The 14,284-nt window shown below is 33.1% G+C and overlaps 1 pseudogene; it reads right to left on the bottom strand.

The window, feature by feature from the left end:
- Positions 1-237: 237 nt before the first annotated feature.
- Positions 238-356, bottom strand: LOC120581069 (uncharacterized; annotated as a pseudogene).
- Positions 357-14,284: the final 13,928 nt, after the last annotated feature.

Here is a 14,284-nt window from a genome sequence, read left to right as displayed (position 1 = left end):
CTGTCTACTCCAGAACCCTCTTGAATACTTTTGCATGTCTACTAATCCCTAGCACATGACACACTAGTAGTAATTTCTTTAAGGCCAAGGACTGTGATTTACTTATCTCTTCTAGTCTCCTTAATTTATATATATATATAATTTTTTTTTTTTTTAATTTAGGCAAGGCAACCTTTGGTTGACCTCACAGATTGCAAGGACCTGTCAGCTTACAATCCCTTATTTTTTCATTTTTGACACCTACAGCACCTGGTCTTCCTAGGTGGTTTCTCATCCAAGTACTAACCAGGCCCAGCTCTGCTTAGCTTCTGAGATTAGATGGGTTCAGATTTGTTCAGGGTACCATGGCTATAGACTAGTCTTGTTAATTTTTTGCACATAATTGACACCATAAATATCTACTATTATTTTAACCATAGTCATTATCCTTTATTAGTGTTCCTTGCCAAAAAAATCATCAAATGACCTATAGTTTCCTTTTCTTTTTTTAAAAGAGATTCTTGTACCAATAGAAACAAAATAAAGATTTACTTGAAAATCTAGCCCAGTAACATACTTGGGCTAAATTTTATATTATTAAGAATTTCATGGACACAGCAGCTTATCCATGAAAGTAAAGTTGAAGGTATGTAATAGACAAATAGTGAAGCTTTTTTTTTTTTTTTTTTAAAGAACGAGGTGTATTAATCAAAGCTGTTTATTCAGAACCTTAGAAAAAATTCAGGGAAAAGAGGAGGTAACCCTAAGACCACATCAAAAGATTACTTTTTGTGAAACTCTGCTCCAAGGAAGACAGAAAGAGTAGAAATTCTGTTTTTATTTTCTTTTTATTATGATGTGATTACCATATGAATAATTTTTTATTCTAAACTATTCTGCTTTCCTTTCATTTGATATGCAAAGTCTAAAGACTAAATATAGACAATATCTTACTAACTACTCCTTTTCTCCAACGTAGTCAGAGCTTTATGCTTAGGAGAATTTTTTTTCTATTCTTTTTATTTCAAATGTCTCAAAGGCACCAGAACATGAGTTTCACATAGTCAGGGACTTTGTCTTATTCCTGTATCCCCAGTTCCTAGTGAAGTGTCTGGCCCAAAGAAGATGTTCGATCATTTTTAAAATAATGCAGTAAGTGAGTGAGAAGAATGCCATTAAGAAGAATTGATGTTACTATATAACGAATTGTGGCACGCTAATATTGTATTATATTTTCCACCCAGAGAATTCTGTTAGAGCTTTAAATGAGAGGTGCTTGGAAAATGTACAATTAAACATTTCATAGTAATGGTTTCCCTACAGAAAATTGATATCTTCAAGATGCAGATTTGGAAAAATACCAAACTGTGATTTTTAATAAAGTAGACATGTATAATTCAGTTTTACATATGATTTATAAGAGGATCTTAGCAAAATATCTTCTGCAGAGAAGTTATTTTAGTGGCTGATTATTGAATTTAATTACATTATCTTATATTTCAAGTGGTAGGCATTCAAGATGCCTACTTGTCAAGAGACAAGTAGGTGATTTGTAAAAAGACACTAGCGTGCTGAACTAGAGGGTTTTCCTATTCAAATGCCTTTGGTCATTTAATATCTTAAACCATATACAGTTAGTGCCCCAGATTATACAGTTAAATCCCCAGGATTACTAGGTAAGCAGCACTTAGCACTTAGATGATTAATAGCAAATAGAGGGAAATGGGTGTTGGAAGAGGACACTTATCTCATTCAGTTCTAGATAATTATTCAATAAAATTGAATTACAATTTTTGGAAAAGGCCTTGATACTGAATTATATCCCCAAAGTGATTTCTGAACTCTGGAAATGAGAAAATCTATCAGATACTCTGTAGGCATAATCTCGTACACCCTCCCACACCTACAGGAAGAAAACTTCTACTTCTGTAATACTTATTATTTATGCTTGAAGGAAGCTTTTGAAATAGAGTGATCAACTCCTTTCAGTTTTAAAAGTCTTATGTCCCAGGAAATCTCTCAGTCTCAGAAAAACCAAGACAATTGATCAATCTACTTCGAAAACTCCTTTAAAAAATAATAGGAAACTTACTTATATCTACCCAGATTTCCTAATGTACTTATTTCCTTCCTATTTTTCCCCAACTGCTCTATTGAGATCCTAAAATGTTTCTCGCTTGTCCCTCTGCTAACTTGTTTCCTGCCAGCTTGTTGTGAACTTAAAGTCAAGGTTTGGGGTTTATAACTTAGTATCTATTATATTGGTTCACCTTTAAATAGATTGATGACCTCCAGGATTTGTATTTGACTTTTTAGTGAAGGTGATGTAGATGCACTAAAAAGCCTTCCTTTATTAGCCTTGAGCTTTTGTAATGAGGAAACCTAGGATAAAAACGAATACTAACAAAATTGTGCTTTACAGATCTGAAAACACAAAAGTGTGAAAGTCTTTGATGGCATAAAGATACCTCCTTTTTGGGATTCTCCCTCACTAACAAGAAAGAAGTCTCATTTTAATGTTACTATGTCTTAACACCTCTCTAACATCTATTAATCTTCCTTTATAGCAGAGAGTAAGTCAAGCCTTGGGCTCAGAATTCAAAAATATCTAGCTGGAATTTGATGAAAAGGTTCTACTTCCTCCTCCTTCTCCTCCTCCTCCTCCTCCTCCTCTACCACCACCACCCCCCTCCCCCTTCTTCTTTTGTATTTATTTTCATGGTTACTTTCTACTTTTGATAATAGAAATTTTTTTTTTTTTTAATTTTCAGGAGTGATAAAAAAGACATTTTTCTTTTTAGGTAAATGTATGTAAATAAAAATAATCTATTTAAAGGAAAACTATTTGGCAAAAACCATGAAGGTGATATGAGGATTAATGAAGCATAGGAACCCTTGTCCAAGTAACCTTCCATATATTCAAAGAGAATAACCTGGAAGAGGATGGCATTAAAGCTCACTCTGCCCCTACACACATACATGCACCTGGCAGAACTGAATGAAACCATGTAGTACACCATGTCAAACCACAGAATCTCATATTTCTAACAGAATTTAAAAGGAAAACACTTCAGAGTCTTTGTCTTTTTTTTTTTTTTCATGTCACAATGCCCTTTGTAGCATCCAGCAACAACCACCAACTAGCCCTGCAATTGGACCTAACAGAGTCTTCTAAATTCTAAGGTCTTGGCATTTTCAGAACCTAGACTCATTATGTGAGAGAGCAACCATGAGCGCTCCTTCCTATTAGTGATGAAAGGATTGAAATGAATATCTTTGAGTTTACTTGTCGAGCTGGCATTTAGAAAGAAAAACTTCAAACGGTGTTTGATTTCCATAATGTTTTATTCCTTTGTATAAAGCATTTTTTAGGCATCGCTTTCAGATAAAAAAAAAAAAAGATAAATTTGAGAGACACTTTTCATCAATAGCAAACTATTTTTTTATTAAAATAAATGATACAATAACATTTTGCCTTCTAGACAATATAAGACAGACAACATGATCTGGCATTTGATCAAATTATTTGGAAACATTAAAGATCTTAACTTAGATCAAAATTTGAGAAAGCTATGTTTCCCAAAACACCAACTTGATCAGATTAGCTTTCATAATATTTATCAACCAAGTATTTTTGAGCTTCTACTATGTACTCAGCTAGACACTAAAAAACATACATAGAATTATAATTTGTGGGATCTTCTCTTAATAGATTTATGATACAATTAGGGAGACTATACTGACCTACAAGAAATACTTAGACAGTAATAAATTGGAGTAAATATTTACATGGTAGTAAAATAATAAAAATTTTATGTGGGAGTTATGAAGAAGAAAGAAACAACTGAAGGTTACAGCAGCCTAAGAAAATTTCTCAGTGGAATTCGTTTATTTTTAAAAGATAGGTGAATTTTGAAGTGAAAAAAGGAAGATAAAGGTGTTTCATGATTGAAAACATGATTAAAGCAGGATTTGGCATGATGTCTGGAGTGGCTATGAAGAAAATATGTAAGACATGTGGTACCAGCTTGGGTGGAGAATGGAGTTTGTGAATGTTATTGGTGATAGAAAATGTCAGGATAAATAGAATGAGACCAAACTGCGGGAGACCTTGAAAACTAGCCTCAGTATTAGCTGATTCATAAGCAGTAGAGAAACCATCCTCATGGGTTGTTGTGAGGATTAAATGAGATAATATTTGTGAATAGAAATGATATTTTCAGAATATTTGTCTAAACAACATGGATAAACCTAGAGGGTATTATGCTAAGTGAAATAAGTCAGACAGAGAAAGACAAATACTATATAATTTCACTTGTATATGGAATCTAAAAAAAAAGAAAACAAATAAATGAACAGCAAAACAGAAACAAACTCACAGATACAGAAAACATTTTGATGCTTACCAGATGCGAGAAGGTTTAGGGGGATGGGTGAAAAAGAGAAGGGATTTAGATATACAAATTGCCAATTATAAAAACAGTCATGGGGCTATAAAGTACAGCATAGGGAATATAGTTAATAACATTCTAATAACTATGTATGGTGTCAGATGGGTACTAGACTTACGGTGGTGATCACTTTCTAAGTTATATAAATGTCTAATCACTATGTTGTAAACCTGAAACGAATATAATATGTTATGTCACTGTAACTGAAAAAAAACTTTTAATTAATTAATAAGAGGAATATTTATCTAACAATAATAGGCAAGATAAATTGAAATGAAAGAAGGAAGTTAAGAAGCCAGGTAGAAAGCTGTTTCTATATTCCAGTTTTGAGTCAACGAGGGTCTTTTCTTTATCTATAAAGAAAAGAAAAGAGATAAAGAAAAGAGGCAAATAAGAAACATTTTAAAATAAAAATCTGGTAATTTATATTTTGATTCATTCATCACTTATTGATCAAGAGCTATGTGCTAGGCACTGAGCCAATCACATGCAGAGTTGGTAGAACTCAGTGAGATTTTGTACATAAGAAATTCGTGAGAGGTGTCAAACATTTCTAAACTAAGAGGTCGGATAAAGGCAGCATCTTAACAGAGACAGTCAGGGGAATTGAAAAAGGGAAGTGGATTTTGTTGAGAAAGATAATCAGCTCCAACCTGGATATTTGAAATTTAGGATTGTCTATCACCATTTATTTTGCCAAACAGTGGGCTAGATGCTAAAGCTACGAGGAGGTGTAAGACAAGGTCCCTATCTTCAAAGAGCTTACACTTAAACCAGGGAGAGAAGAAATATTAACAAAATGGTAAGTGACAATACAAAGTGACATATACTAACTAACAAATAAGTGGTACGGATAACAAATGCTACAGAATTTCAGAAGAGGGAGGTAGCACTGTGGTTAGAACAGCCTGAGGAAGATTTGTGGAAGATGTAACATTGTGCAGAATATAGAAAATCGGATAGTAACAACAATGCAGTAACTACTATTTGTTAACTGTTTGACTTATACTCATACATCCCATTCACATATATTACCTCATTTAATCCTCACTACAATTCTATAATACAGGTACATAAGAGGAGATGGAGGCTTGGAGAGATGAAGTATGCTACACGAGTTAATACAGTTGGTAAAAAGTAGAACTAAAATATTAACCCAACTTTGACACAAAAGACCATAATTTTAATCACTGCTCTACAAGGAAGAGAGAGAAATTATAGGAACTAAAAGTAAGGAGCAAATTTAAGAGATATAAAAGTACTTGGGGCAGATTAATAAATTAATTTAGAGCATAATAATAATTATAGTTTATATACAGTAGTTACTATGTAATAGGCACTATTATAAGTATTTTACATTATATTCAACTCGAGAAGTTGAAGTTCAAATTGTTTAGTATTTATGCTGAAAATAATTAAAACTGAGGGCAAGAAATAAGAGGCCAAAGTTGGAGTTAAGAGAGAGAGGAGAGGCTCTGCTACTATGTAGTAAATCAATTTGCGTTTCTGGTCTGTATTCTTGGCTTTCTAGATCCTTTCAAAATCAGCTGTCTTAATGCCATTGCTAAGACTTCATGAAGGAGGAAAAGGGACTTAGAGTGAGGCTAGAATCAGAAGCTGGAAGTTTTCAGTAGTATCACTATATTAGCCCAAATTTTGAGTTTACTATACACAAAAATTTGATTGTATGTTACTGAGTTATTTTAGATTTGCTCAACCATAGAAAGGGCTCTGTGTGCTTCTCATAAACATTTTTAAAGGATTAATGATGCACTACGTTAAACTACTTTCAAGTATTGCACCATAAAACATGTATTTGGTCCTCAGTTTCATTCTCTGTCCATGAAGAATTTGGTCAAGTCAAAAACTGAAGTCTGAGGTAAACAATGAGACATAGGACAGAAAAGAGAGAGAGAGAGAGAGAGGAAACAAGCCATAGAAAAAAGAGAAAATAAAGCATTTCTCCACTGATTCTTGATTTTCAGTTCACTCTGTCCTTTCCTGGCTCTTAGATAAGTTTCTCTGTAATCACATTGTATATATTCACTTAAGCTTTAGATTCCAGTTTGATTTGAAAAAGTAAAGCCAAAACAATTTCCTTCATTAACTTCAGGTTCCAAAAATGATAGTGTAGATTTCATTCTGCTCAAGATTGGGTGCTAAGCCTGTTACATCCTGGGTAGTGCCTGCAGTAGGTATTCTTTACATGTGTTGGATATTCCATTAATCTCACTGACTAATGAACAATGTGCATGAGCATTCTGAGCAAACAACTAAATTCTACAACTTGAATTGCTTCCACATGATGCTTAATATTGGTTTAGAAAACATAGCATGGCTTTGGAGGGAAAATAATTTGACCCTGACATATTTTTATGTTAGTAGAGACGAAGCTTTCATTTTAATGTCTGAAAGACAGAGGGGTCATGCTTATTACCAGTATAATCCTCAGTTTTTCAAATGAATAATTATAGAGATGAGATTGCATCTGAGTAAATACATTAATCTGGTTCCAGGCTCAGTTTTTTGGCTAGTACAATTTCAATTGTTCATTGTTCTCTCTTGAATGGATCTCTCTATGTAATCATAAAAACATTTTCTTAACAATCATTGCCAAATAATTAAAATAGGATATAGTGCCCTTGTGCTATGATACAGAGATGACTCTACAACTTTATATAAAACTTATAAATAACAAGGTTGTTTCTCATCTTATGACATTTAACTCATCTAATCTTTCTGACTCCACAAGGTAAATATTATTACTATTGTCACCATTTTATAGATGAGTAAACCGAGACTTAGAGAGGTTGGATGACTTGCCCAAGACTATCAATAAAGGAAGGAGTAGAGAAGTAAGCTCTATCTGCTTAGGTCTCACTCTCTTTCCTTTCTTAGTTTGTTTTCCATGACTTGGCCTTTCAGTGTAATTTTGGATAATTATAATGCTCGGGTGATAAAAATAAGGAAGGAAAAAAGTTAAAATGTCAACTGAGGAAGAAAATAATAAACATTTAACTAAAAGATAGCCACCTAGATGACAGTGTCTATTAGGTTTACGTAAAAATTACATGCACAGTGTCAGAAAGTAAGAAAGGAAAAGAAAAGAGATGAGAACATGTCAAAAGGACATAGATGCTAAAATGAAAGAGCTCCCAATGACCAAAGCTGAAATAATCTATCATCAAAATAAATAATGATAACATTATATTATAATCCAAAGAATATAATAAATTTCCACGAGTCCACAATGATATAAACAAAAGCTTGAATAAATGAATAAATAAATAAATAAATAAATAAATAAATAAATAAATAAATAAAGAGAAGGGATGATCATTCTTTATAGAATAATTTCAATTAATGATGTAGAAAAAATTAAGGAAAGAGAAAATCACCATTAGAACACCACAGTTATAATTGCTACAGCCAGGACCCTTGACCAATTGAATGTGAAAATCACTGGGTGAAGTAATGAAATCCAAATAAGTATGGAATTTAGTTAACAGTAATGTATCAATGTTGGTTGTTCAATAGTTGTGACAAATGTTTATGTAAGATGTTAGCAATAGGGAAAAATAAGTGAAAAGGTATGTGGGAATCCTATATAGTGTCTTCGAAAGCTTTCTGCAAAAGTAAAATTATTCTAAAATAACGTTTATGTAAAAAAGAAAAAACAAGTGAGTGAAGGCTTAAGAAGAAACAGGATATTTACATAGTCACCGAATATCTTCCACAAAATATTGTTAATTACAAAGAGGAAATATAGTAACCTTATGGTGGAGAAACCTGGCAGATACGACCTTAAGCGAATGATCAAGGTTAGTATCACCAGTAGTTAGACATGTCAATGTCATGTATCCCTGATAGGATGTGCTGAGAAGGGCACACGTCTTCTGTGAGAGTTTTCTCAAAAATCTATGACCTCGATCTAATAATGAGAAAACATCAGACAAAGCCAAATTGAGGGACATTCTACAAAATTCTTAATCAGTACTATTCAAAAGTGTCAGGATCATGAAAGGCCAGGAAAGACTGAGGAACTGTCAGAGATTTGAGGAGACTAAAGAGACATGACAACTAAATGCAATATAGGAGCCTAGATCAGATCCTGGAACAGAAAAAAGGACATCAGTAGAAAACTGGTGATATCCAAATAAAGTCTGTGTTCTAGTTAATAGCATTATACCAATGTTAATTTTCTAGTTTTGATAAATATACCATGGCTACATGTTAACATTAGGGGAACCTAGGTGAAGGTTATGTAAGAAATATATATATATATATATATATTTCTATATATGCTATATATATTTCTATATATGCTATACATATGAAGCATATATAGGAAGATAGATTTGTACTATCTTTGCAACTCTTCTTTAAAGCTAGTTATTTCAAAATTTAAAAAAATTTAAGTAAAAATTGTATGTAAATGATACACAATTAGTTTTCTTTTGCTTCCTCCGGCTAATTTGTGCCTTCTGGTTAGTCCTGTTAAGTTTAAGTCCCTATGTACAAAAGCTTCTTTACAGAAAGACAAATACCATTAGGCCATAAGCACCTTGAGAGTAGGGACCATATCTTATTCATCTCTGTGTCCTTGATGCCTGGCACATTATAAGTACTTTATAAATGCCTATTGAATTGAACTATGCTATATTGATGTATATTTTATATATACATATTCATACACACAGATACATATGCAGATATAGAGGTGAGGGGGAAGTAAAAGATTACAACCAGAAAGACATGTGTTCCTAAAATCAAAGAGCCAAGTACAAAAATTAAACATCTCATAAATTAAATGAGCATATTGGATAAGCTCAGATGCTATAAACTCATCAGTCTTTTCCTCTCTGATAAGTTTCTGGGCTATTTGACAAAACATGTTTGCCTTGGCCACCTGGTGACAAGATGGCAATAATAGCAGTGTCTGATAGACTCTCCACTTTTCTCCTATGAGACACCGTCCACAAAGTGTTCAGAGTTCCCCATGTAACCACAAAAGAGCATCCCTGATGGCTCCTGTGAGCTGACAGCAGCCATGGAGTCACTGAAAAGGGAAATCATGCAGTGGGAAATAATGGACTGTCTTTTTGCACACCCACTTTGTCTCCAACCCAGCATGAATAAGGGAATAGGGACTAAAAGAGAGAAATGAATACAAGAGTGAGCATTTTGCCCAGTTTTGCAGAGTGATAGAAAAGGACAGATGGTAAATGAATCAGATGGGAGCTGTTTTTATCTTTTCTTTTTCTAGATCCTTTTCTTTATGTGTCTGTGAGAGAGAAAGAGAGAAATACAGAGAAAGGGGGAGACTGGAATTCATTTCTGAATGTGTAAGAGGCCATATGCAGTCACAGTTACACACAGACACTTAGAGGTGTAGATAGAATTGGAGACAAAACTGCTTGTCTGCCAATTTTTCCAAATAAATATGTTCACAGATTTCATAGCATTAATGAGCTGCAAAATAACCACATATTGAAGCTGGATGCAGCTGTCTATATTAAGTCTGAGAATATTTAAGAGAATATTAAACTAATAATACAAATTAAAGAGGCCAAGTTCTCAAAAATGTTTAAATAAGAAGCCAATTAGCATTTGAATGGGAGAGGACCACATGATTTGGGTGTCAGATGTTAGAGTCATGGGTATCCATTATAATCTTATAATCTCCATATATGATATATATGTTTTGTGAGTTAAAATATATGCTCTGGAGTATGGTAAAAAAAAAAAAGAAGAAGAAGAAGAAAAAGTTTTAAATTGGTTTATAGGCAACTACAAATACTTAAAGTTAAAAAGGCAATGCACAAGCCTCAGTTATGATACATGAGTAATGATGCTCAGAGCTGGTGATATACAATGTTTATAGCACTGTTGTAATAGATTTCACACATTCCTCAGCTGAACTAAGAAATATTTATCATGTTGCCAATATACCTGTGCAGTGCTGAATTTTAACAGTAATTTATTAATAAAAATGTTTTTGTTATTGTGGACTAAAAATAATAGACAGCTGATCAAAACAGACAAAAACAATCCTGAACCCTTCTAATGGCACAACAGAGAGCTGCAGGGATAAACTTCGATTCAAGGCTGACTCCTAGACCCATGGTTTTTTCCTACTATATCATGTCCTTTCAAATTGCTATTGCCATTAAAGTTCTAATTAAACATTATCCCAGAGAAACTTAGCTGAAAGTCAGCCTTACCAGAGAAAATGAAAGTGCCACTTGACACACTAATTTTGAAATTTAGGTAGAAATGCGAAGTAACAAAAATAGCCAAGATCCTTTTAAAGAAGAGTTGGAAATGAGACTTGTTTTCCTCTTCATAAAGACCCAGTATAAAGCCATAAGAATTAAGTGCGATGTTGGTGAAAGGACAGACAAATAAAATGGAACAGAGAGCTCATATATTGATCAACATTTGATGCTTAACAAATGTGGTACAGCAGAGCAATGAAGAAAGAACTGTCTTTTCAATAAATGATGCTAGGCTATTTGAACAAGAATCTTGGGGAGTATAAAAGATACTTAACCTTCAACTCATACCATACACAAAAATCAATTTGAGGTGGATTGTGGACCTAAATTTGAAAGGCAAAAAAATTAAGTTTCTAGGGAATAATACAGAATATCTTTATGATTTTGATGTAAGGAAAGTATTCTAAAAAAGAGCACAAATTAAAGAGTTGATAAATTTGACTTTTAAAATTAAGAACTTTTGTTCAACAAAAGATATTAAGAGAATGAAAAGACAAGCCACAAAAAGGCAAAGAAATTTAGAACACATATAAATGACAAGGGCTTATATCCAGAGTATATAAAGATATATTAGAAATCAGTTAGAAAAAGATATACAATCCAGTTGAAAAATAGGCAAGAGACTTGAAGAGGCATTTCACAAAAAAGCACATCGAATAGACAATAAACATATAAAAATTGTATAACCTCATAAGTAATCAGGGAAATGCAAACTAAAACTACAGTTGGATAATATTACATAACCACTAGAAGCACTTACATTAAATAAATTGACTGACAATAACAACTGTTAGCAAGAATGTGAAGCACTGGGAACTCTCATGCACTGCTGATGAGAATGTTACAAGCATAATTTGACTTTCTCTATTAAAGTTAAAGACACATATACCCTATGACCTAGCAATTCAACACTCCGGTACCCAACAGAAATGTGTGCACATATATACCAAAGAGACATACATAAATTTTCATGGAAGTATTATTTTAATCTTGCCAAACTGGAAACAACCTACATATGCTATTGACAGGAGAATGGATAAATATGTAATGTGATATATTCATACAATGGAATCATACATAACAATAAAAATGAACAGACTACATTTTCATACATCATTGTGGATGAATCTCACAAACATAATATTGAGTAAAAGAAGCTGGATACAAAAGACTACATAATGTGTTATTCCTTTTGTAGAAAGTTTGAACAGAACAAGCAAGACTAAACTACAGTTTTTAAGTACATGCTTAGAAAAGTCAGGAAAATGGCTAACTTTGGAAGAACAAAGGAAATAGTGATTGAAAGAAGTTTGCTGGTAATGTTCTTTTTTTTTGAGTTGAGTGGTGGTTACATGGGTATTTGTTTTGTGATAATTCACTGAGCTGTACATTTTTGTATTGTGTACTTTGCTGATTGAAAGTTATATTTCACAATAAAAAAAGGTGTTTTTATTTTAAAGAACAGAATATTTTTATTCTCATGCAATTGCATAAGGGGAAAATGTAGTGAGTACATATGTATTATGTTTCATGCTCCTTTTCTGAAGCCAAGGGGAGAATGGGATATAAAGATATTCATATCCATGATTCCTGTCTTCAAGAAGCTTACAATCTTATGGGGAAGAGAGCTAATAAAGTATTACAAAGTAGGATTAAATAAGCAACAAATAAAGATACCATTCTGCTATTTGCACTAGTTGGGTTCCTTCAAAATGTTACATTATTTAAAAATTGCATTATAAAAGTGATTATCTCAATGGGAAGAAATATAATGGCCATTTTTCTTCAGTAATTTCAGAATAAGGATGTTTTTGTTATTGTAGCCTAAAAATAATAGATGCATTGATCAAACCAGACAAAAAAAGTCCACACCCTTCTTATGACCCTTTTACTTCATATTTTGGAGCTTTTCCATTTCTGTTACTGTCTTTGGCCCTGAAGTTTTCTAAGCACTGGTGTTCCAGAAAGATAATTTTAAAAATCTTATTGAAATTTATTACTCTTGACTTTTGCATAAGTCATGGCCTTTATTTTCCTAGCACTACACAATATTATTATTAACCCAGCCCTTCTTACACACATTATCACTCTTATTGTCCATTGACACAAAAATGAAATACGATGCAAAACAAATCCCAGCCCAGTTCACAAACAAGAGACCAACTGAGCAGCCAGCTATTCATTCAGCCTTATGTTCCTACTACAACCAGCAGTAGCAGTTCCAAATCACTGTCTTGTTATAGAACTTGTAGCCAGTGTAGGCAATTCATGATCCTCATGTATTTAATTATATCCAGTTTGCAATATGGAAACCCATTGCAGGTGAAATGCCTCGATTTGTAAAGTTGCTACAGAAATATAGAGAAGGAAATGTTTAATTCCTTCTTGGAGGGAAATTGAATTTCAGGAAAGGTTTCATAATTGATCCAAGTTGTGAGTAAAGAGTATAGAAGAAAGCAGTCACCTCCACGTCAGGACACAGTGTGAACAAAGGGCATAAAAGTCCAGAGAATGGAAATTAAACTCTCATTGTTGAAACAGGGCTTTTTTGAAAGCCAGTTTTCAAAAACTTTTTAATTTTTAAATTTAAATAATGTAAACGAATATCCATCTCATTCTGTAAAACTAGTGCATCTTATTCCCTAAGAATAGATGTGATTGCTCCTCAGACACTTCTCAATGACATTTATTTAGATGATTTTACTCCTGTTAATCTGCATTCATTTTCTTCCCATTAGACATTGTTTCCCTTTATGAGAAAGAATGTAATTCACAAAAGGCACTCACAGTCTCTGATAAAAATGTATATACAGGGACGAACCTTTATATGGTTTCACAGCTTGAACACTGAACTCTAAGCAGGATATCTGGGGATTGATCCTGGCACGTCCCTTAAAGAGCTCCATGAACTGAAACTACACAAGTCACTGAACCTGTTTTGACCTCAACTTTTTTTTTTTAACCTATAAAGCAAGACGATCTCCAAGATCCCTTCTATTATAATGGTCCTTTCAGATGGTGAACAGTGAGTTAATTAGCAGCTGTTAGCACTGTGTTTTAGATTTGCCTCAGATGCTCTGCACAAAACAAATTAAAATATTTAATTCCTAAGAAAGAGGTTCTTAGGTAGAGTTCTCTAGACGATGCATAACACGAAGTTATCTTTTTAACCATTTTTAAGTGAACAATTCAGTGACATTATATATATTCATAATGTTGTATAATCATCATGGCTATTTATTAATGCTATGCTTTTGTATTTTCCTTTTTTTCTCCTAGTTTCCTTAGAAAATATTATTTTAAATACCGTACATTCTTTCCTTCTCTTGGTTGAATTAAAAGGAAAAGGGCTTTTTCATACCTCCATCATAGTGGTTCTCAATTTGAAGGCCATTTTTCCACTCAGGGGGCATTTGGCAATGTCTGGAGACATTTTTGGTCCTCACAACTGAGGGAAGGGGATGCTATTAACATCTAGTTGGTACATGCTAGAAATACTGCTAAACATCCTACAACAAAGAATTAACCAGCCCAAAATGAATGTTGCTTCGAAGAGTCCTTGCTCTTTCAGAATTA

This window comes from Pteropus medius, unplaced genomic scaffold, assembly GCF_902729225.1.
Source record: "Pteropus medius unplaced genomic scaffold, Ma_sr-lr_union100, whole genome shotgun sequence".
NCBI classification, from domain to species: Eukaryota; Metazoa; Chordata; class Mammalia; order Chiroptera; family Pteropodidae; genus Pteropus; species Pteropus medius.
Note: the sequence above shows the minus strand (reverse complement) of the source record. Positions and strands in the feature narration are given on the sequence as shown.